The sequence below is a fragment of the Chiloscyllium plagiosum genome, chromosome 21 (assembly GCF_004010195.1).
Source record: "Chiloscyllium plagiosum isolate BGI_BamShark_2017 chromosome 21, ASM401019v2, whole genome shotgun sequence".
Classification (NCBI taxonomy): Eukaryota; Metazoa; Chordata; class Chondrichthyes; order Orectolobiformes; family Hemiscylliidae; genus Chiloscyllium; species Chiloscyllium plagiosum.
Genome location: NC_057730.1, coordinates 29,159,067 through 29,185,127, shown reverse-complemented (window position 1 = coordinate 29,185,127; position 26,061 = coordinate 29,159,067). Strand labels below are relative to the sequence as shown.

At 39.9% G+C, this 26,061-nt stretch overlaps 1 protein-coding gene across 1 annotated transcript in view; it reads right to left on the bottom strand.

Annotated features, from left to right (window-relative positions):
• The window catches only part of myo15aa (myosin XVAa), a 205,391-nt gene extending 180,187 nt beyond the window's left edge, over positions 1-25,204 (bottom strand). The window contains exon 1 of the mRNA XM_043711624.1: positions 25,060-25,204. The gene's annotated coding sequence lies outside the window, so the exon portion shown is untranslated. The remainder of the gene's footprint in view (positions 1-25,059) is intronic.
• Positions 25,205-26,061: the final 857 nt, after the last annotated feature.

The window sequence follows — 26,061 nt, the reverse complement described above, 5'->3', positions numbered from 1 at the left end:
ACTCTCTCTTACTTAAAGAGTACAAAAAGTGTATTGAGAAAGGATGGAAAGTTGGGACTCATCAATAGCTTTTAAAACATCAACATTGATAGGTGGTGACCAACAGGGAGTTGATTGATTGGAGAAAGTGGAGAACTGCTTAAACTAATACAGAGATTACATGGATTTTAAAAGTAAGAACAGAAACATCTATGAGACAGTAAAGGCAGATGAAGTCAATAGCAAAGTTAGAGTGGGGAAGAGGAGGACACTAGTTGCAATCTTTCATAATGAAGACTTGTGCTGATTCCATTTCATGTCTGCTTTTCTTGCATCTGATGAAGGAGCAGCTCTGTGAAAGCTAGTGTTTTCAAATAAACCTATAACCTGGTGTCATGTGATTTTTAATCACTCTTTTGTTGATCAGTCTGTCTCTGCTGCCACCTAATGGCCAATCAGGAAGAGCAAGAATTAGAGAATCTTAGAGCGCAAGAGGTCAATCAGCCTGTGTTGATGTTTTAAAAGCTATTGATGAGTCCCAACTTTCCATCCTTTCTCAATACACTTTTTGTACACTTTAAATATTTTTTCACTTCATATCAAAACATTTTTCTGGAATCTGCCATCCCATTATTACTAGCATTCTACATTTAAACTCTGCATGAAACATTCCCAAATCTGTACTTTATTTTTGGTTTGCTAAACTGAAAAAAAAGTATTAAAATCAAATGTTTTTAGTTTGACATGATTTTGACTTTGTTTTAACCTTCCAAAATTCTTTACGTTATGGATGGGTCCCAGCAGCTTTGAGAATAACAAATGCAATTCAAGAAAGTAGAGAGACAGAAAGTAAGAAATTACAGGCTAGTGAGTCCAATACTTGTCTGAAGGAAATTTCTACAATATTATAAGGAGGTTATGGCACAGATACTCAGAGAAACAAAATGTGTTTGGCCAGCACCAGAGAGCAACACAGTGACTCAGTGGTTAGCACTGTAGCCTCACAGCACCAGGAACCTGGATTGGATTACAGCCTTGGTGACTGTCTGTGTCATGTTTGCACATTCTCTTTGTATCTGTATGGTTTCCTGCCACAGTCCAAAGACGGGCAGGTTAGATAGATTGGCCACGCTTAGTTGTTCGTACTGTCCAGGGATGTGTAGGCTGGGTGGATTATAAACGTGGGGTCATAGGGTAGGGGTCTGGGTGGGATGCTCCTTGGAGGGTCAGTGCATACTCGATGGGCTGAATGCCTTCTTTCTGTAGGGATTCGAGAGTCAGTACGTGTTTGTGAAAGGGTTGCTTTTATTTAATTTATTAGAGATCTTTGAAGAGCAAATTAAAAGGAATAAGTAGGTTTGATGTACTTGGATTTCCAAAAGGCATTTGATAAAGTGGCAGATTAAAAGTGATGACACACAATAAGAACACTTGGTGCAGAGAGTAACATATATGCATGGATAAAGGATTGGATAGCTGATGAACTTTTGGGTCTTTTTCACTTGGCAAGCTATAACTAGTGGAGTGTCACAAGGATCATTGCTAAGGCCTCAACTATATAATATCTATGTAACTGACTTGAATAAAGGAACTGAAAGGAATAGTGTCCGTACCTCTGAGCCAGGATGCCTTGGTTCAAATCCCACCAACTGCGGAGGTGTGCAGTAACATCACTGAACAGATTGATCAGAAAATATCTGATAAAGGAGCCAAATGTCCGGTAGTTAAATGTGCCAATGATGTCATGATCAGTAGGAAAATAAGTTGTCAAGAGGAGGTAGACACTCTGTAAACTAAAATAGGTTGGTAAAGTGAACGGGCAAAAGAAAAGTTACAGATGCTATATAATATGGGAAAATGTGAATGTGGCAAGAGAATAAAAAAGTAATTTACTACTGAAATGGTAAGAAAATGCAGAATTTGATGGTACAGAGGGATCTGAGTGTCTTGGTATCTAAATCATAAAAGGTTAGTGTGCAGGTACAGTAAGTGCTTAGGAAGGCAAGTGGAATGGAATACATTATTTGCGATTTTTGGGAAGACTTGTAATTCAGGTTGAGGTTCAGGTTGTAAGTTTGCTCACTGAGCTAGCAGGTTTGGTTACAGATGTTTCATCACCATGCTGGATAACATTATCAGTGAGCCTCTGATGAAGTGTTGTAGTGTGCTTGTCTGTTCTAGGTCTGTTGCGTTAGTGTATAAAGTTTTTTGGCATGAAATTTCCCGATTGTATTTGTGGAGTCGGTTGTGGGTATCGTTAATCATTTCTCTCAGCATTCTGCTGCATTCTGTTCTGATAATCTTCTGACTTGTGGGGTGTTGAGCGGTGATTTGTATCTGAGACAACTTGGTAATATCTGTTCCCTGAGACCTTCATGTAGGAAATTAAGTTGCGCACAGGTGGCGCTCAGTCGGATGGTGTTAGTTTCCCACCTTCGAGCTAGTTTTAGCATTTGCACCCATAGGTGTTTAAAGTTTTGCGAAGATTTGTAGCTCAGGTTGAAATTCAGGTTGTAAGTTTGCTCGCTGAGCTAGCAGGTTTGTTTTCAGATGTTTCATCACCACGCTGGGTAATACCATCAGTGAGCCTCCAGTGAAATGCTGGTGTTCTGTCCCACTTTCTATTTATGTGTCTTGGTCTCTGAAAGTGGGTGATATCATTTCCGGTTCTCTTTCTCAGAGATTGGTAAATGGAGTCCAAATCAATGTGTTTCTTGATGGACTTCTGGTTTGAATGCCAGGCCTGTAGGAATTCCCTTGCATGTTTCTGTTTAGTCTGTCCTAGGGTAGATGTGTTGTCCCAGTTGAAGTGGTGTCCTGCTTTGAGTGTATGTAAGGAAACTAATGATAGTGGGTCATGTCTTTTGGTGGCTGGTTGGTGTTCATGTATCTTGGTGGCTAGTTTTCTGCCTGTCTGTCTGATGTAATGTTTGTCATAGTCCTTGCATGGTATTTTGTAAACATCATTCATTTCGCTGGTTATTAATTTTGCAGCTGTACAGGGCAGTGGTGTACTGTGTACAATTTTGGTCTCTTTATTTGTAAAAGAATGCAATTGCATTTGAAACAGAGAAAGTTCACTTGACTCTTTTCTGGGATGAAGGGCTTATGAAGAAAGGTTGAACCCAGACACATTGAAGTTTAAAAAAGTAAGAGGTGTTCTTATTGAAACAAAAAAAGATTCTAAGGGCACTTGATTGGATGAAAACTGGAAGGATGTTTCTATTGGGGTGAGAATTCAACAAAGGGACATGGTTTCAGAAGTAGAGGTCTCCCTTTTCAGACTAGGATGAGGAGAAATCTTACCTCTCAGAGGGCCATTAGTTGAAGAAATTCTCTTCCCTGGAGAGCAGTGAAAGCTCCAGGCAGATTTATGTAGATTATTAAGAAACAGGGAACTCAATCAGGACAGACAGGCAAGTACAGTTGATACCACCATCAGATTACTGTGATCTTATAGAATGGTGGAGCAGGTTCATAGAGCCTAATGTCCCAGTTCTCCTAGTCCTAAGTTCCTAAAAATGCTCTTAATAATTTAGAAAGTTTTTTAAAAATGCTTTTGTGTACAGTGGACCTGATCTGGTAAAAAAAAACGAAATGGTAATGGGATATCTGAGCTTACACATATCTGTAAATAACATATTTCAGAACAGGAGAAAGCCATTAGACTAAACCACCCAGTTCCCTTGCTGAATAATAGTCACATCACTATTACATTCCTCGATCACTTCTCTGTCTAGAAGGCTCAAAAAGTTCACTACATTGACCTACTTCATAGAATCCCTGGAGTGTGGAAGCAGGCTAGTCAGCCCACTTAGTCCACACCAACCTTTTGAAGAGCATCCCACTCAGACCCACTCTATTCCTGTAACTCTGCATTTCCACGGCTAATCCATCTAGCCTACGCATCTCTGGACACTATGGACAAGTTTCCATGGCCAATCCACCTACCCTGCACACCCTGGACTGTGTGAGGAAACACGCACAGACATGGAGAGAACATCCAAACCCCACACAGAAAGTCCCACAAGAGTAGAATCAATCCCAGGCTCCTGGCACTGTGAGGCAGCAGTGCTAACCACTGAGTCACAGCACTGCTCCTCATTCCAAAAATCCTTTAAATTTTGGATTTGAACCTCATCCCCAACATTTTCATTTTTCATTTGTGTTCATACTCCCATGCCAGCGGTTTTATGATTTTTCATGGAGATCTGGATGATGCAGCCCCAACCATTTAATGTCTAACTTCTTACAGTCCCTCCGTCCTCTCATACTCAGTAAATCATCTGGTATATATTGCCTCTCAATCAGCATTCAGTGCCCTTCTCTGTAACAACCAGTGGCATTATCCCTGGCATTTTGTGTCTTCTCCACTAACATTTGCCACCCCCAGCATTTTCAGCATTCTGTCCTCCACGCATCCTGTCTCAGATGTGAGAGGCTGACCATTTACAAATGCATTGAATAAATCAGGTTGCGCATTTGCTCATAGGCTCAAGTTGGAAAACTCTGCCTCAGCATATTGCCTTTAAATGAAAGAATGGGCGAGCCAGCAGCTCCAAGATGCCTATAATTCTCCCACACAATCTTCTCTGCTTAGCTGTACATGTGGTAGGCAATCTGATGCTAATGTGTTGGAACAGGAAGTCAGCATTGTTGTGTACCTGCTATTACTTCCTCTCACTCTCTGCCCCATTCTCTACTCCCCTTGCCACATTTCTCATTGCCCTATTTACCACTAGGTTCAGTGTTTTGATCAGGGAGTGAGGCAGCAAAGTCTCAGGGGTTAGGAGTGGGCTGGAAAGTCAGACAGTCAACATGAGGGGCAGCGGTTTTAGGCAAGCAGGGTGGACAGATGAGGCAGCAAGGGATTAGGAGTGGGGGCAGCAGTCAACAGCTATCCAAAGCATTGTTCTTTGATGAAAGCAGCTACACATAGCAACACTGTTAGTGATATCACAAGCAATTCAATTGCATGGGTGTGAATCTCTTCCTGTGGTTGTGATGATACACAAATGCAGCATGTACACAAACAGGCTAACAAGTAGGTGCAAAATGGTTAAAAAGGCCTCATTATTGCAGTTGTAAATCTGTTATGGATATTTGTACAGAGCTGCAATGCATCAGTGATGATATCCCTCAGGATTTGGAGATGCCGGTGTTGGACTGTGATGTACAAAGTTAAAAATCACACAACTCCGGGTTATAGTCCAACAGGTTTAATTGGAAGCACTAGCTTTTGGAGCACTGCTTCTTTATCAGGTGATTGTGGAGTATCCCTCAGGGACTTCAATAGAACAGGCAGAGAAGGAAACCCTCCAGTCCTTTGTGGGCACTAATACCAAGACACAACTGGAATAGCTCAAAAATATTATTAACAATAATTACACTGTTTCACTTAACCTGAGGTTTGTCTATATCAAGGATTAAAACTGAGAAGAAAACAAGATAATGGCCCAAAACTGTTGGATACAAATGAAGAGGGTCTTTTTTTATTGCAATAGAGTTAAAATTCACATAAGCTATGAACTAACTGAATGATGGACAGGCAGCGAAGTTGAATAGCATCTATCATTGCTGTGTTCCTATATAGAAGGTTGTGAGGCTGCAGAATACAACAGCTAAGGCGCGGACCTTGCCAACATTTAAGCAGAAGTTGGAAAGTTATTTGCAAGGAAAGTGGAATAAGTGGATAGGGCCACAAGATCGGTACCACAGACTAAGATTATGTGAAGGATAAACACTGACATGGTCTGTTTCTTTGCTGTAATTTCTTTATTAGTGTTCGATAAAATAGCCGATAAAAGAGTCTGGCCAGAATGAAAGTCTGTTTGTGTCTTACTGAGTTTTGAACAATGGAACAAGAAGATGGCATTCAGTGTTTTAAGTATGTTCTGCCATTCAGTGAGATGACTGATCTGTACTTGACCACCATTTACTATCCTTAATTTCTTAAACTTATATACCCTTAGCTACAAAATTTCATCAGAATCACTTAAGTTCTTAATTGACTCCCAACATGAGGAAAACTTTGGGGAAGGGGGAGCCTTGTTGATTGTGGCTATTTGGAGCCAATAATCGCAGCCTCATGATATTATTGAAGAAGTTCCTCAGTTTGGTGTCCTTGGTCCATTTGTTAATTATTTTTTCACCCTTGATTTTATAACATGGTCATTTTAACATGTTAACTATCCTACACTTTGCAAACTATGGGAGTCTCCTGTTATATCAGTTTCTCAAAAAAAATGATTTTGGTTGTTCCAGAGTTTGCCATATTGGCTACAATACCAGTGACAACCAGTAGGAGTAGCCATTTCTCACACAAAAAATAAAGCAGAAAATCCTCTTTAAGAACCGGCTATTTTAACAAAGAAACATGGAAACAAAATTAAAATTAAAAATGTACTCCAAGTTAGAAACTATGTATATATAAAAATTGTTACACAGTATATCAGTGAATCAACATAGAAAACAGCAGCTAGATGAGATAATGAGAATCCAGAGAAAGTATATTCCTGTCAGGGTGAAAGGAAAGGCTGGTAGGTGTAGGGAATGCTGGATGACTAAAGGAATTGAGGGTTTGGTTAAGAAAAAGAAGGAAGCGTATGTAAGGTATAGACAGGATAGATTGAGTGAATCATTAGAAGAGTATAAAGGCAGTAGGAGTATACTTAAAAGTGAAATCAGAAGCCGCAAAAAGGGGACATGAGATAGCTTTGGCAAATAGAATTAAGGAGAATCCAAAGGGTTTTACAAATATATTAAGGACAAAAGGGTAACTATGGAGAGAATAGGGCCCCTCAAAGATCAGCAAGGCAGCCTTTGTGTGGAGCCGCAGAAAATGGGGGAGATACTAAATGAGTATTTTGCATCTGTATTTACTGTGGAAATGGACATGGAAGATATAGACTGTAGGGAATAGATGGTGACATTTTGCAAAATGTCCAAATTACAGAGGAGGAAGCACTGGATGCCTTGAAACGCATAAAGGTGGATAAATCCCCAGGACCTGATCAGGTGTACCCTAGAACTCTGTGGGAAGTGAAAGAAGTGATTGCTGGGCCTCTTGCTGAGATATTTCAATCATTGATAGTCACAGGTGAGGTGCTGGAAGACTGGAGGTTGGCTAATGTGTCACTGTTCAAGAAGGATAGTAAGGACAAGCCAGGAAACTATAGACCAGTGAGCCTGACATCGGTGGTGGGTAGGTTGTTGGAGAGAATCCTGAGGGACAGAATGTACATGTATTTTGAAAGGCAAGGACTGATTTGGGATAGTCAACATGGCTTTGTGCGTGGGAAATCATGTCTCACTAACTTGATTGAGTTTTTTGAGGAAGTAACCAAGAGGATTGATGAGGGCAAAGTGATAGATGTGATCTATATGGACTTCATTAAGGCGTTCGACAAGGTTCCCCCATGGGAGACCTATTAGCAAGATTAGATCTCACTGAATACAGGGAGGACTAGCCATTTGGATACAGAACTGGCTCAAAGGTAGAAGACAGAAGATGGTGGTGGAGGGTGTTTTTCAGACTGGACGCCTGTGACCAGTGGAGTTCCACAAGGATCGGTGCTGGGTCCTCTACTTTTTGTCATTTACATAAATGATTTTGATGTGAGCATAAGAGGTACAGTTAGTAAGTTTGCAGATGACACCAAAGTTGGAGGTGTAGTGGACAGCGAAGAGGGTTACCTCAAATTATAAAAGAATCTTGACCAGATGGGCCAATGGGCTGAGAAGTGGCAGATGGAGTTTAATTCAGAAAATTGTGAGGTGCTGTATTTTGGGAAAGCAAATCTGAGCAGGACTTATACACTTAATGGTAAGATCCTAGGGAGTGTTGCTGAACAAAGAGACCTTGGAGTGCAGGTTCATAGCTCCTTGAAAGTGGAGGCGCAGTTAGATAGGATAGTGAAGAAGGGCTTATGCCCGAAACGTCGATTCTCCTGCTCCTCGGATGCTGTCTGGCCTGCTGTGTTTTTCCAGCACCACATTTTTCAACTCTAGTGAAGAAGGTGTTTGGTATGCCTTCTTTTATTGGTCAGAGTTGCAGGTAGATAGGATAGTGAAGAAGGTGTTTGGTATGCTTTCTTTTATTGGTCAGAGTATTGAGGACAGGAGTTGGGAGGTCATGTTGCGGCTGTACAGGACATTGGTTATGGCCATTGTTGGAATATTGCATGCAATTGTGGTCTCCTTCCTATCGGAAAGATGTTGTGAAACTTGAAAGGGTTCAGAAAAGATTTACAAGAATGTTGCGAGGGTTGGAGGATCTGAGCCATAGGGAGAGGCTGAACAGGCTGGGTCTGTTTTCCCTGGAGCGTCGGAGGCTGAGGGTAACCTTATAGAGGTTTAGAAAATTATGAATGAGAGGGGAAAGATATAAAAGGGGCAACTGTTGCACACAGAGGGTGGTACGTGTATGAAATGAGCTTCCAGAAGAATGGTGGAGGCTGGAAAATTTGCAACATGGGTGGTATATGAATAGGAAGGGTTTGGAGGGATATGGGCCAGGTGCTGGTATGTGGGACTAGATTGGGTTGGGATATCTGGTCGGCATGGGTCTGTTTCCATGCTGTACACCTCTAAGACTCTATGACTCTATTAGAAGACAGTAACTAGTAATGAAACAGACAGTAGCTAGACCATTGAAACAAGAGTTATGAGGAATTTCTTCTCTAAGAGTGTAGTGAAATCACAGGATTAAGTTGTTTGATTAAAATCAGATGAAGTAACTCAGATTTACTTTTGCAAGGAGCAAAATTTAGGTCAGGGCTCATGCCATTATTTGGTGTTGAACTCCCTTTGTACCCAGCTTCAGAGAACTTGCCTTTCTTGATTTTCCAAAAGAAATCTCTGATAATGGACTAAAATTGAACACAACTCAAATGGAGGAGAATACTAATCCTGTATTCTGAATCTCATTCAAGGTCTCTTTCACTTTCTTTCAATCATCCACTCAATCTATTCTACAACCAAAAGAGAAAATGCTGGAAAATCTCAGCAGGTCTGGCAGCATCTGTAAGGAGAGAAAAGAGCTGACGTTTCGAGTCTAACTGACTCTTTGTCAGCTTTGACAAAGGGTCAGTTAGATTCAAAACGTCAGTTCTTTTCTCTCCTTACAGATGCTGCCAGACCTGCTGAGATTTTCCAGCATTTTCTCTTTTGGTTTCAGATTCCAGCATCCGCAGTAATTTGCTTTTATCTATTCTACAAAGTTGACACAGTTGCTGCTTCGACCTTGCAAACCTCTGAGTAAGAAACTGACTCCAGTTTTCAGTCCTAAACCTCTTGACTTAATCTTGTATCTAAGTCCTGTACATCTTCAATCAGTTAAAACTGTCTATTTCTGTCTACTGTTGTCAATGCACTTAATTCATCACATCACATCATTTTATAGCTCTAAGTTTTTTTCCAAGTCAGCTGCTACGTGGAAAACTGCATTGCATCCTCTAAAGCCTCAACTGCTTCCTTTAGTTGGAGTCCAATACTGCACACAGCTGCCAATCACAGAATTTTTAAGGCTTTACAGAGATTTATCACTACATTTCAAACTGTTCCGGCAGGTGGTAAAGAATGCAAATGATATGTTGATCTTCATAGCAAGAGGACTGAAGTACAGGAACAGGGATGTCTTGTTGTAATTATACAGTGAGTCCACACCTGGAATATTGTTTACAGTTTTGGTCTGCCTTGCTTTAGAGGGAATGCAGTGAAGAATTACCAGACTGATTCCTGGGATGGTGGGAGTGAGGTATGAGGAGAGGTTGCATTCAGGATTAAGGATTTGCTGGAGTTCAGAAGAATGAGGAGACATCTCAAAGAAACCTATAAAATTGCAGTTTGCAGTCTAATGATATGGAGTAAACCATTTCAGACTGAGATGAGAAGGGCCGGATAGCCTAACCCTAACCCTGCTCTTAGCTTCTATGTTTCTATGTTTGTTTCTTATTTATTGTTCCTATCTCACCGGTGCTACTCTTTCTATTTAATGGTCCCCTGTCTCTCCCCCACACTATTGCCACTCCCAATTTCCCCAAAACAAATTGTCCCCAATCTGTCTCTCCTTCTCAATGTCCCCAGTCTGTCTCACTGTCACCATTCAATCTCCTACTCCTCAAATCTTCTTTTGACTGTAATGAATCTGACACGTTCAGTGATTCAGCGATTCTAAATATAATTCTCTCTTATAACTCTGATTTTAAATATTATGTGATTCTTAAATGTTCTGTCCAATATTCTGACCTGCTACCTACCTTTGTTTAATAATATACCTTTTGTTAAATTTGACAGTACAGTATCTTTAACTTCTTAAGTTCACCACAAATGGTAAGTCCCGCCTTTAGAATTCTTTTTTGGTGGAATATATTTATATTATGTATTTTGAAATATTCTCTTAAAATCCTGCCACAACCTCTAATCACCTATCCCTCAATCTTATTTTCCACTTTGCTAGTTCTGTTTTCATGACATGCTAGTTTTGGACTCACTAAGCTCTCTCTCAAATTGAACGTAAAATTCAATCACATTATGATTACTGTTACATAGGCATGCCTTCAGTAAAGGGTCATGAATTAATTCCATCCCAGTGCACAATACCAGGTCAAGTATAGTCTGCTTTCTGGTTGGTCCTAGAAGTTGTTGTTTCATGGTCAGAGAACTAAAGTCAAATTTTAAGTTTTAGTTTGAAGCCTTAGTGCTTCAATGGCCAGTACAGATGACTATTGGAGAGACCACCAGCTCATCTGCTCCTCAATGTTTGCCAATTGCCACTAGCAGCAGCTGAAGACAAAGAAACAGATCAAAAAGGGCTCAGCATTGAGCAGCTGCATGACCCAAGCAGAGTAGTGATCATCCAACAATGTCTTCATCAAAATCTCCAGAGTTCACTTTAGTGGAGTGGAGGAAACCTGGAAAGAGCTGCAGGCAGCCATTACCATATGTTATGAAGAAACAATTGGCTACAAGACCAGGAAACACCAAGACTGCTTCTACTAGAATGACCACCTCATCCAAGACCTCATCAACAATAAGAGGAAAGCTCCCCGTGCCTGGCAAAACAACATCACCAATGAGGCAAAGAGGAGAACTTATCAAACAGCAAAGGTGGAGTTACAAAGAAGAACTTAAGAAATCAAGAACTACTGGTGGACTGACAAACCTAGAGAGTGCAACTCCTTGCTGAAAAGGAGTTTCTACAGTGCCACCAAGACACCATATGGGTCCAATACTTTTGGCCTCAAACTGGAGTAAGGCTGGCACCCTTTTGAGAGACAAAGAAAACGTGAGCCTCCAATGGAGAAAACCTTCAGAGAACTCCTAAACTGTGATACAATAATTGACAAGATTTGTTTGAGGAAATCTCCCAACTCCCCATCAAAAATGATCTTGGACTCTCACTTAATGTGGCAGAAATTGAAGCCTCCATTAGACACATCCTGCAGAAATTTTCCTACTTGGAGGAGCAGACCTTACCCGTCATCTCCATTAACTGTTCCTGAAAATCAAATCCCTGCCAATCACCGCTGTCAAGAAAGGAGATAAAGTGGGTGGTGGGAACTATCAAGGGACCTCCCTACTCTCCATTGCCAGGACAACCATTGCCTGAAGTCTTGCTCGGCACGTTCTTCCAATTTTGGAGAAAATCCTTCCTGAAAGTCAATGTGGCTTCTGACCAAACTGTGGAACTACAAATGTGATTTTCACTGATCAAAAGTTCTAGCAGAAATGCCAGAAACAACACCAACTACTTTACATGGACTTCATTCATCTGAACAAGGCTTTAGGCTCAGTCAATCTGGAAATGCTATATAATATCCTGTCAAAGGTCGGCTGTCCAGTGAAATTCATCAACATCCTCCATCTCCTCCATGACAAAATGTTGGTGATGGTCCTGTACAATGGTATTATGACAGAATCCTTTGAGGTTAAGAAGGGAGTCAAAAATGGATGTGTCACTGTTTCCACCCTTTCTCCATCTTCATCACTACCTTAATTCATCTTGTCAAGAACAAGTTTCCCAGTGGTGGGGATATTGTCTACAGGATGGATGAGAAATATTTCCAATCTTAAGTGTTTTTAATTCAAGAAGAAAATGACACCCACCTCGCTTGTGGAATGTTGGTATGCAGATAACAACACCTTCTGTACTCTGCTGGAACAGAATCTTCAAGCTTCACTTGAAGACCTGATGATGGATCTCACTCTCTTGAGATCCTAAGCAGTTCTCAACCCAGACTTGTATTTTCTTTATATTTCTTTTGTGGGATGTGGATGTCTCTCCAGGCTATCATTTATTATCCATCCCAAATTGTCCTGTGGGCATCACATTGTGTTGGGTTAACCATACTGCTGTGGGTCCAAAGTCACATTGTAGGCCAGATCAGGTAGGGTTGGCAGATTTTCTTCCCTGAAGAGCATTTGTAAACCACTTGGGTTTTATGACAATTGACAATGATTACATGGTTGTCATTAGGCCAGCTTTTCATTCCAGATTTTTTTAATGAATTCAAATTTCATCATCTGCCACAGTGCAATTTGAACCCAAGTCCCCCAGAATAAGATTCTGGATTTATTAGCCCAGTATCAGTAGCACTGTATCACCCCCATCCCTTACGACATCAATATATAACCAGTGCTTCAGGCACTGCTCAGCATTAGCCATTTCAGATCCAATATCCTAATACAACAACCATTGATTACTTTGCTGATGACCAATAGACCCTTTCCTTTCTTTGCCTACTGACTTGCTACTTGTAAAAGACATTGATAAATTTCCTTTTGTGTTACTGCTATCTAATCATTAGGGACTTTTGTTGCCCTCATTTCCTTTTACAATTTTGCCCTATACGTTTTGTATTCAGCTTGATTTTCTGCTATATTTAGCCCGACATTCATCATAAGCTTCCATTATTTGTTTCATTTTAATCACTATATCTTTAATCATCTACGGAGCTCTGGTTTCCTTTCCCCTTATATGAATATGTTTAGTCTCTACTTAAACTCACTCTTCTTCAAAGGCCTTTCATTGATTGTTTAGAATTATATCAGCAATCTTTTTATTCCAATCCACCTTTGCAACTGAAATTAGATCTTTTCCAGTTGAATATTTTCATATTCAGATTCTCTTGGTCCTTTTTTCTACTATCTCTAATAAGAGTGATTACAATTTTCCAAACCTTGCTCAAGTAAAACACCGTCCAATTCCTTCCCCAAAACTAGATCTAACCACTTTGTCTCTTGATGGGCTCACAAGAACATGTTTTTCTTACATATATTTAATGAGCATCTATGCTGTGGGAAAATTGCTTTTAAAAATAACTATCTTTCTTGGGTTTATTTTCATAATTCTGTGTTCTGTTTGTATCTGTCAGCTCCAATATTAATCCAATAAACAAAACATATTTGAAAATAAAAAAAAGAGGTTCTCACATCCAGTTTTCTCTTGGCACAACTGATAATTTGCTTGGGGAGACTGGCAATCACATAGTAATTCATTTAATATTTAACAAGTCTAGAACTGGCTTTTGTGAACAATTATGTACTTTAGTGAATGAACCCACGTGTACAGTTTTAATTATTTAAACAAATAACAGCAGTATCCTCCAAATGAAAGCAGGTGAAAGTAAGGCAGGTGCTGCACTATCTGTTGAAGCTGCAGTATCATGTACTTTATTTTTAATATTTGCCATGTAAATAAAAGTCTGTTTCATACCAGAAAAAGTCAATAGCCTCATGCTCTGAAAAGAAGTCAGCACAATCCTACGTTTAATTAGCCAGGTGAGCAGCACGGGATGTGAAGTTGAGACCTAGCGGGCTTCATGTGTAAGTTGGCTCAATTACTTGCTGGAGTACAAGTGAAGAGATTCCCAAAAACAGGCATAAATTCAGCATGTAAGAAAAGCTATACAGATACTTTTGAAGTCATACTATCATTGTACACAATGAAAACTATGTGCATGAACATGGCAACAGGGAGCAGGCCATTGAATCCAGTTCTACTTTTCCATTAAGTCATGGTTGATTTGGATTTCAATGCCATTCATCAGTCTTTCCTCCATAATCCCTTCAAACTTAGACTAGCAAATCTATCACAATACTTCTAATGATTGATTGAGCTAGTACCTATTGCTTTTTGTGGAAGAGAGCTCCACATTTTGCTTGAAGTAATGTTTCCTAACTCCTCTCAAGAATGATCTGTCTCAAATTTTGCCCGAGACTCCTGACCAGCTTTGTCATATCAATTCTTTTAAAATTTCTAAATTCTCTATCAAATTGATACTTTGAAATATATTCAATGAAGACATCTAAGTAACTTTTCCCATAATCTAACTTTTGGAGTTCTGATAATATTTTGGTGTTTCTGCCTTACGTTTTTTCCTGGGTCAATATAGCCCTTCTAAAGTACAATGTCATAAACAGTGAAGATTACTCCATGTGTGGCCAAGCAGGCTTATATATATATTTAACTAAACTTCTTCCGTTGTATATTCGAGTTCTGAAAAGTTAACAAATTTGACTTTTTGATAATTCTGGACCTAATTAAAACATTTTCATATTTTATAGGGTAGGTGATGTCCAAATGGTATTATTGCTAGACTATTAAGCCAGAGATTCGGGTAATGCTTTGGGGACCCGGGTTTGAATCCTGCCACAATGGATGGTGAAATCTGAATTCAATAAACATCTCGAGATAAGAGAAAGTGAGGACTACAGATGCTAGAGATCAGACTTAAAAAGTGTGGCACTAGAAAAGCACAGCAAGTCAGGCAGCATCCGAGGAGCAGGAGAGTTGACGTTTCGGGCATAAGCCCTTCATCAGGATGAAGGGTTTATGCCCTTCACATCTGGAAATAACGGTCTAATGACAACCATGCAACCATTGGCGATTGTTAGGAAAAACCCATCTGCTTCACTAATGTCCTTTACAGAGATCTGCTATCCTCACCTGGTCTGGCCTGCATTTGACTTCACACCCACAGCAATGTGGTTGACTCTTAATTCCCCTCTGGGCAATTAGGCATGTGCAATAAATGCTGGCCTAGCTAGTGATGGCCACATCCTGTGGATGAATATTAAAAAAAACTCATATTTTGTGTACATAAACCATCAAGTCCCTTTGGAGTTCCATTGTTGTTAATTTTTCAATGCTTATTGAATATTTGGATCTATCATTTTTGGACCAGAATGAATTGTCTCTCAGTTGCCTCTGTTGAAATTCATCTGTCACAGTTTTATTCACTTATCTAATCTATCAAAGCCTCTTTGTAATTTTACACTCTTACACTATTTACTATGCCCATCTTAATGCCACTGACAAAGTTTGATAAATAGTTCTCAATTGTATTATCAAACTCATTAACATAATGAGTAGTTGATACTCTGCACAGATCCTTACGGGACTCCTCTCACCACGTATCTCCAACATGTATAAATGCTTATTATCTCTAATCTATGTCTTTTACCAGTTAACCAATTTCTGACACAAATTCACCTTCAATTCTTTGAGCTCTAATTATAGTAGTAATTTACATCAAAGCTTATACATTTGGGAAGTCAAAAATAAACTGCAGCAATAGATATTTCCCTGTCTACAACTTTAGGTGCTTCCTCAAAAGATTCAGATAGGCTCCTGGTGCCATGGCCTACTCTTTGCCAATTAATATTGACTGTCTTGAACTGCTCATATTTCTCAAAGTTTGTCATGAATGATTGTCACTTTGTCATGAATGATTGATTCCAACAATAACAGGTGCTAGACTAACAGATTTATAATTTCCTGGTTTTCTTTCTCTAGCCATTCTTAATTATATTTGCAGTGCGAGAGGGAAAGATCTTAGACAGAAATAGTACAACACGTCTGATGCCAAGGATTGTCAGAAATGGAAATATATAAAACAAAATTTTGTGGGTGCTGCAAATCTGAAATTAAAGCAAAGAATGGTGGAAAATTCCACGAGGTCAGCTAGCATTTATGGAGAGAAATAAGTTAATGTTTTAGGTCAGTGATCTTTTAATCAAACTTTACATAAGGAAGAAGGAAATATATCTTAAATTCAAAGCATTTAACATTTGCTGAGCAGCATCATTTGAATTGTCAATACTGATACGAGTTTGCGTCCCTTTATTTCATAATACATTCGGAATCCTGTTAAAACATGCAAGATTCATAGAATGATACCGTGCAGAGGAATATCATTCGGTTCATATGACCTTGCCAAATCTTTAAAAGAGCAATCCAAATAAATTCAATCTCTGCTGTGGTGGTGAGTTGCTTCCAAGAAACTTGGAGTGTGGGGACACTACTACTTAGGAATGTAGTTTCAGAAATTTGACCCATCTACTTTGAAGGAATGGCAATATATATCCAAATCAAATTGGTATTTGGCTTGGTGGGGAACTAGCAGATGCATCTGCTGCCCTTGTCCTTCTAGATGGTTGAGGTTGCAGGTTTGGAAGGTGCTATCTAAAAAGCTTTGTGAATTACTGCAGTACACATTGTAGATGTTCCACACAACTGCTACTGCATGTCAGTGCTGACAGAAATGAATGTTCAAAGTACTGGATTGGATGCCGATCAAGTGGTGTGTTGTCGTGTTGTCAAGTTGTCCTGGATTCTGTTGAGCTTCTTGAGTGTTGTTGGAGCTGCACTCCTTCCTGCAATTGGAAAATATTCCATCACGGACCTCACTTGTGATTCACTGATGGTGGGCAAGGTTTAGGGGAGTGCATTACTTTCTGCAAATTTTCTAGCCTCTGACTTGCTGTTGTAGCCACAGGATTTATATGGTATTACTCAGTTCCTTTTCTAATCAAAGATAACTTCCAGGAAGCTGATAGTGGGTGTTCTAGTTATGGTAAGGTAATTGAACATCAAGAGAACACTAGCCTTCGGAGCGCTGCTCCTTCACAACCACTGATGAAGGAGCAGTGCTCTGAAAGCTAGTGCTTCCAAATAAACCTGTTGGACTGTAACCTGGTGTGTGATTTTTAACTTTGTACACCCCAGTCCAACACCGGTACCTCCAAATCATGAACATTAAGGGGTGATCCTTAAATTCTCTTTTGTTGGAGATGGTTATTACATAGCACATGTGCAATGCAAATGTAATTTTCTATTTATCAGCCTACATTAAGATGTTGTCCAGGTCTTGTTGCATAAGGACATGCACTGTTTCACTATCAGAGGAGTTGCAAATGGTGCTAAATATTGTGCAAACATCAGTGAACATCCCCAGTTCTGACTTCATGATTGAGGGATGGTTATTCATGAAGCAGCTGAAGATGGTTGGACCAAGAACATTACAGTGAAGAGTGAAGTGATTCCCCAACCAAACAGATCTGAACTCTGCAGCAACAAAAACAGAAATTTCTGGGAAAACTCAGCAGGTCTGGCAGTCTGTGGAAATCAGGGCGGCACGGTGGCACAGTGGTTAGCACTGCTGCCTCACAGCACCAGAGACCCGGGTTCAATTCCCGACTCAGGCGACTGACTGTGTGGAGTTTGCACATTCTCCCCGTGTCTGCGTGGGTTTCCTCTGGGTGCTCCGGTTTCCTCCCACAGTCCAAAGATGTGCACGTCAGGTGAATTGGCCATGCTAAATTGCCAATAGTGTTAGGTAAAGGGGTAAATGTACGGGAATGGGTGGGTTACGCTTCGGCGGGTCGGTGTGGACTTGTTGGGCCGAAGGGCCTGTTTCCACACTGTAAGTAATCTAATCTAATCTAATCTAATTTCAGGTCCAGTGACCCTTTTTCAGAACTGATGATAACTCAGAAAAAGTTGTTTTTTATGCAGAAGATAGGGTGGTGGGAGGGGTTAAGGAGTAAACAATAGGTGGAGATAGAGCCCAAAGAGAAAGAAAAACAGTTGGACAGACAAAGGAGTTGATAACGATCAGTGTAGGAAAATGAATAGCTGCTAATGGGGATTATTAGTGGCTAACAATGGGTTGTGTGTAATCACAGACCATATGATAACAAGGTCAGGTGTGTAGGAGTGGGGGAAAGCATGGGGAAGGTGCTTAAGCCCTAAAATTGTTGAACTCAGTATTGAGTCCAGAAGGCTGTAGAATTCCCAAGCAGAAAATGAGGTGCTGTTCTTTCAGCTAGAGCACTGCAGCAAATCTCAGACTGAAATGTTGGCCAGGGAACAGGGTGGTGTGTTGAAATGGCAGGCAGCAGGAAGCTCAGGATCTTTTTTGCTGGCAGAGCGTAAGTTTTTTGTGAAGCAATCATCCAGTCTACTCTTCATTTCTTCATGAAGAGGAGACCACATTGTGAGCAGCGAATGCAGCAGACTAGGTCGAATGAAGTGCAGGTAAAATACTGCTTCACCTGAAAGGTGTGCTTGGGCCCTTGGATACTGAGGGGGGAGGAAATAAATGGGCAGGTGTTACACTTTCTGCAGTTGCGAGGGAAGTGCTGGGGGGCTGTAGTGGGTGTGTTGGGAGGAAATGGTCCTTGCAGAATGGTGACAAGGGAAGGGAGGGGATTATGTGTCCAAACTCTGCAATCCTGTCACATCCACTCTTTAATGCTGGAGACTATTAAATATTTCACAGGTGGAGGAAGGCCCACAAATACTTCATCAGTCCAGAACATCAGTGCAAAAGAAAGGCAGGATAATTTGCAACATCTTCAGCCATGAATACCATGTGGATGATCCTTCCCAGCCTGCTCCAGCAGTCTCCAGCATTATGGATGCCAGTATTCAGCCAATTTAATTCACTCCAAGTCAAATGATGAAATATTTGAAGCCATTGGAATTTTGCAAAAGCTGTCGGACCTGAATACATTCTGGCAATAGTACTGAAGATGTGTGTTCAAGAATTATTTGCATACCTACTCAAGCTCTTCAAGAACAACTCTGACAGTTACTGTGCAATGGGAAAATTGCCCAAGTATGCTCCTTTCACAAAAAACATGACAAATCTAAACCAGTCAATTACCATTCCATCAGTCCATTTTCCAAAATGAGCAAACTGATAGAACGTATCATCAACAGAGCAAGTGGAATTTAATCAGCAATACCCTGCTCACTGACGCTTAATCTGGTTCCCCCAAGGGCAATTCAGCTCCTTACCTCATTATAACCTTGGTTTGAAAATTGACAAAAGAGCATAACTCCAGAGGTGTGGTGAGAGTGACTGCCCTTGATATCTAGGCACTATTTGACAGAGTTTGATGTTGAGAAGCCCTTGCAAAACTGGAATCAATGGAAATCAGGGGTAAACTTTCAACTGGTTGGAATCATGCCGAGTACAAAAGACAGTTGTGGTAATTGCAGGTCAATCATCTCATGCATAGGACAATGGTGCAAGAGTTCTTCAAGGTAGTATCCTGGCTCTAACCATCTTCAGCCACTTCATCAACCTTGCCACCATAATCACATCAAAAGTTGGGATGTTCACTGAAGATCGCATAATGTTCAGTACCATTCACAACTCCTCAGATTCTGAAGCAGTTTGTGTACCCATACAACAAGACCTGGTTAATATCCAGTGTAAGAGCAAATTATTGCAGATGCTGGAATCTGGACTGAAAACAACACATGCTGAGATCAGCAGGTCAGACAGCATCCATGGAGGGAGAATAAGCTAACATTTCAAGTCTAGATGACTCTTCATCAGAGCTGAAGTGAAGTACGGAGGGGGCAGTATTTACGCTATAGTTAGGGGGTGGGTGAATATGCTGGGGTGTAGATTGCTGGGCAAGAAAACATAGATAATTCAGATGAAATGATTAGAATATGAGAATGTGTTAATATGCAGGTCGGTCTGATAAGTGGCATGTAACATTCGCACAACAGAAGTGTCAGGCGATGACCATCTCAAATGCGAGTCCACAGTCCTTGATATTCAATGGCACTACCATCACTGAGACCCCTACTCTCAACATCCTGGGGATTACCATCTACCGGAACCAGAACTGTACTTATTATACAAATAGAGTGTCCAGAACAGCTGCGCACGGGATCCTATAGAAAATAAATAACTTCCTGATTCCCTAAAGCCTATCCACCATCTGTTGGGTAGAATACTTCCCACTTGTCCCAATAATACTCAAAACATTCGACACAATCCAGGACAAAGTGGCCTGAATGACTGGCAACCCATCCATCAAATTAAACGTTTAGTTTATGCAACACTGAAGCACTGTAGTAGCATACCATTTACAAGATACACAGCAGCAACTCACCAAGGCTCCTTTAACAACAACTTCAAAATCCACAACCTCAAACACCTGAAAGGATAGGGCAGCAGATATTTAGGAACATCACCACCATCTGCAAGTTCCCCTCCAAGCCACCCATCACCTTGATTTGGAACTATTTTGCCATTCCTTTATTGGAGTTGGAACTCCCTCCCTGACAACACTGTGTCTCTACTTCTCAAAGACTATGTTGTTCAAGAAAGCAGTTCATTACCACCTTCTCAAGAAAAATTATGGATGGGAAACAAATTATGTCCACATCCTGTGAAAAAATAAAAGAAAAACTCCATTGGATAAAGGCCCAAACTGATACCTTCTTTCATAAGGTACGGCTTTCATCCCAGGAATTAGTCAAATGAATCTTCTCTGAATTGCTTCGAATATAGTTATGTATTTTTTTCCCAAATTAGTAGAACATAATTGTGCACAATACACCTGATATGGTCTCAAAAAGACCCTGCACAACTTCAGTAAATTGTCCCTCCTTTTATATTCCACTCCCCTTGCAGTAAATGCTAATACTCCATTTGTCTTCCATTGTTGTAACTGCTTGCTAACTTTTTCTCATTTTTGAACCAGGGTATCCTAATCCCTCTCTACTGCCGAGTTCTGAAATCTGCATTTAAACGGTATACTGCTTTAATATTTTTCCTCCAAATTGGACAAGTTCAATTTTCACATAATTTAAATATGACATTTTATATTACAAACTTTCTGCACACACACTTAAATTATCAATGATTTGGAGATGCCAGTGTTGGACTGGGTGTACAAAGTTAAAAATCACTCAACACCAGGTTATAGTCCAACAGGTTTAATTGGAAACACACTAGCTTCTGAGCATCACTCCTTCATCAAGTGATTCACCTGATACAGGAGTTGTGCTCCGAAAGCTAGTGTGCTTCCAATTAAACCTGTTGGACTATAACCTGGTGTTGTGTGAGTTTTAAATTATCTATATCCTTTTACAGTCTCTCTACCTCCTCTTGACTTAACTATCGACTTCGGTGCCACCAACTCATTAGCTATGACATATTTAGTCCCTTCATCCAATTCATTGGTATGGATTGTAAAGAGGTGAGGGTCCAGCAATGATTTGTGTGTCATTCCACTAGTTATTGCTTGCCAAACCAAAACTCTCTGCATCCTGTTAGTGATTCAATCCAGATTAAATAGCTAATTTAGAACACTGTGTTTATGCACACTAAACACATCATTCTCATCCCATTATTAATCTATCCTATTCCTAAACGACTAGTTATTCAATTATTTATAGGCCATACTTTATTTTGTTTTATTAATGGTTGTCAATGGGTATCAAGGGATTATGGGGTGGAGGTGAGAAAGCGCAGATGAGGCAGAAGATTAGTCATGTTTATATCCAATGGAAGATCAGGCTTGACTATTGTCTGCCTTTGTTTCTACTTTTAGATTCTTAATAGCTATAGAAATTGTAAATCACTTTAGGGACCAAAGGAAACTGCAGAGAGATATTGTGCAGATGGTTGAATAGGCAATAAGTATCAGATTGAATTTAGAATAGAATAAAATCCCTACAGTGTGAAAAAAGGCCATTGGCCCAATACATCCACACCGACTCTCCAAAGAGTAACCCACCCAGACCCATTCTCTCACCCTATTACTCGTCATTTCCCAATGACTAATGCACCTAACCTACACATCCCTGAACACTATGGGCAATTTAGCATGGCCAATTCACCTGACCTGCACATCTTTGGATTGTGACAGGAAACCCACACAGACACAGGGAGAATGTGCAAACTCCACACAGACAGTTGCCCAAGACTGGAATCAAACCCAGTCCCTGGTGCTGTGAGGTAGCAATGCTAACTACTGAGCCACCATGCCAGTAAATGAGCTGGTACATTTGAATGTTACACAAAAGCCAATATTTTGAATGTGATAAAGTCAGATGATGTGGGAAGAACAGCAGAACGTGGGGGTTATAGGTTCTTAAAAGCAGACTTTGAGTTAAATAAGTGTACTACAAAGCCAATGAAATTCTGCGTTTAATGGCAAAACATACAGAATACAGAAGTAATAATAGAATATTTAACCTGTATAAAACTTCAATATGGCCACTTGTTTAGACTGTGCAGTTTAGGGCTCCAGACTATATTTGTTGGTGTACTAGACAGGGGATCAGGGCTGACTCTACAATAAATAGATACAAGGATTTTCAAAAGGAATAAGAGGCTTGGAATGTATTCTTTGAAATAGTAACTGAAGGAGAGACCAGGTGAATATGTAAGGAAATGCTAGTGGTTTGATCCCAACTTATGGTAATACAGGACAACTCAGATCCAGACAGAGTAAAACCCAGCTTGATAGGTCCTCAAACTCAGAGTCCCTGGAATTCTAGATACTAAAGCTTTCATGCCGAAATGTAACAAGACTTGGATAATATCCAGGCTTGGGCTGACTGTGGCAAACAACATTCATGCTATACAAGTGTTATCTCCAATAACAGATAATCTAACCATTGCTTCTTGACATTCTATGGCACTACTATTACTAAATCCCCCCTACTACCAACATCCCGCGGGTTACCATTGACCAGAAATTGAAATTAATTTGCCATATAAATACTTCAGTTAGAAGAGAAAGTCAGTAACAGCAAATAACTCACCTCTTAATTTCCAAAAACCTGTCCACAATATACTGAGCACAAGTTGTCAGTGTGATCGAATATTCCCTATTTGCCTGGATGAGTGAAGCTCCAACAATACTAAAGAACTTTGTCACCATGCTAGAGAAATCATCCCGCTTCATTGACACACATCCACATCTATTTTGGATGCTAATTTACAGAAGTGGATTCTATACACAAGATGCATTGCAGAAATTCACCAAGGCCCCAAATGTCATTGTCTAAACCCTTAACTACTACCATCAAGAAAGACAAGGGCACAGATACATGAAAACATTACCACTTCTAGGTTTGAAGCCATCCTGACGAGGAAAAATATCACTGTTCTGTTAGGGTCACTGGGTCAAAATATTGGAACTCCTTAATGGCATTGAGTCTGCCTACATCAAATGGATTGCAATGATTCAAGAATGCAGTTCAGCACCACCTTGCCAGAGAAGCCCACACCCCAAGAATAAATTTTTAAAAAAAGTTTTTGGGTTTTTTTAAACATGAAGATCAGTCACTGAACATAGAGATGAGGTATCAATGTACTTGCAACAAAAGAATATAAAGGTTTATTGTATAAAAGAAAAACATGGACTATTTTACACTAGAAATGAAGACATTGGAAGATCTCATTATAAACATCCAAAATAATTATTCATTCATTTCAGCCCAGCAATAATCTTACATACAGTCAAATTTCAGTGAAGAGCCTCTGCTAAAGCTTTATGTTTTGTAGACAAGCAGGAGGCTGGAAGAATACATCCAGCCATGTAGAAACAGGAAGTGAAGAAGTCAATGTTTCAGGTGTAACCCTTCTTCACGAATTTATGTTTAGCTGGAATTTATGTAAGCAGTTCCCTTTTGACACAATTTCTACTTATACACTCAATGCTATTTTCTTCAGTTAATATCTACCCTCAAAACAAGCTGCTAATCCAGCTCACATTTACTCCAGAACACGGGCTTCCTCAACTCATGTCTTTAACAATCTTATAAGATTTTTCCTGCCTGAAATCTCAAAACCTTTGGTCCCTGGAGTTTTCTTCTCATTGACTCTGAAATAATTCAGGGACTTCTACCTTACTCTGACTGCTTGGGGATTGTCGCTGACAGCATCTCTGCTGAAATGGACCCATGAGTCAACCTATATCTGGCCCTGTCTTCCTCTCTCTGGTACTCATAAACTTCAAATGTGGTTCATCACCCTAACAATTATCTCCTCAGGTTTCTTGTTCACCATTTAGTTGGAATCACATGATTTCTTGAAACTGTGTTTTGAACTCAGTGTTCAAAATTACTTTCTGGCCTTTATAAAAAGACTCAGATGCTCACAGAACAGAGAAACATTTTAGCTCCACATTAGTACTCAAGTTCACAAATACTAAGAATATATAGTGAACTTTAATGACTCTAGATTAGTGCTGAAAGAAAAGAGAGTAAAAAGACATAGAATAGAGCAGCTACATAGAACTGGTTGTGCTTCTGCTCACGTGAAAGATAAACACCAACACAGATAACTCCGGCTGGCTGGTTTGTTTCCATACTTGAGTTGTACGAACTTGTATAAACAATGGAGGGGAGAAAGATCAGTTGGCCATCCAAGCCTGTCCCATACAGTTATAGTGTAACACTTACAGCAGGAACTAGACCTGCCTCCCCACACAAGGAGCAGCATGGTCTCTGGGGACAGTTATCAGAAACAACACACAGCTCTAACGAAACATCTCTGTTTAATTCAATATAAAGAGCAAACATTATTTGCCTTGCTATATACAAACGGTGTGAAACATTAGATAGTTTATGTCCTTGTGAAAATAAAACAGTATTTTTAATGAAGTCACTGCACCTTTAATTAACAGTAATTCATCTTAGGCTGACTTAGTTACCAAAGTTATTTAAAGGATTCCTGATGAGTACAAATCCATACATGACAGGCCTTCTTTTACATCTATCATAAAGAACATGCTTATTTACATGACTTAAACTTTCACTAACTATTCTAATTCAGTATATTATGGTCAATCTGCTTGCTCAAATACATGTCAACCTCAAGATTACTTCAATACATTACTCCCTTCACTAATAAAATTCCAGCTAAAGCACAACAGGTTCTAGTCTAACTGCCTGTAAACATTGTGCCTTGTTGAAGAAGCATCGGATGCCTACAATATGGCCTACAATAGCTGCATTTCCAAACTTCCTACCTCGTTATCCCCTGTCACTCATTGAGGGCGTTAACATCCCGCCTTGTGCTGTTTTCTGCTCTTGCAATGGCTTAATAGGAAAATTGTCGACATTTCCAAAGATTATTTTCATCCAGTGAAGAAACGAGGGATCATCTGAATACCTGTTCGCATTGCTAATGCCACACAAACCATATTTGATCACTATTGTGACAGCCTACTGGCTGCAAATGCATATTTGATGACCACCATTATTCTCGTTTTCACTCATGAATGGAAACGGACAACATCTAATCTCTTGTTGTCATGAACTGAGCACATTAGCATTCCATTCAATAGCTCTGCAACTTCACAGTGGCCTTGTGGATTTCCACCATTTATTTAACATAATTCTCCCTGTATCTTCACCATACTGTTTTATTCTTTAGAAAACAGCTTTTCTATGTTGTAAGTATTTCTGGCACTTGCAAGGTGCAGGGAGTAAATTGTTGCGAGCAACAGATTAGGAAAATCTCATCTCAAAACTCGCCTTAATACTGTTTAAGATTTTGAATGTATTTATTTTCCAGAGAAATAATTTATTTTCTGAACAACTTAATTTTAATTAGAGACCAGATGTTGAGTGTGTTATGAAAGTCAGTGTAAAATGTAAACCTACTCTTGCAGAGTAATTCTTAAATTTTGATAGTCTGGTTGTTTCAGTTTCTAATTTATAGAGTCAAAGGTAGTGAGTGTTGCTCCTCTGGGTAGCTTAATTTGTCTGGAATTGCAATATGTTGTAATTTCCACATCTTCACTCATTTCTTCATCGCTTGACTATTTTGCTGGCTCAAATCCAGGACTGCTCGAATAGAATCATTAATCGTATAGCACAGATTAGATTACTTACAGTGTGGAAACAGGCCCTTTGGCCCAACAAGTCCACACCGACCCACCAAAACGCAACCTACCCAGACCCATTCCCCTACATTTACACCTTCACCTAACACTATGGGCAATTTAGCATGGCCAATTCACCTAAAC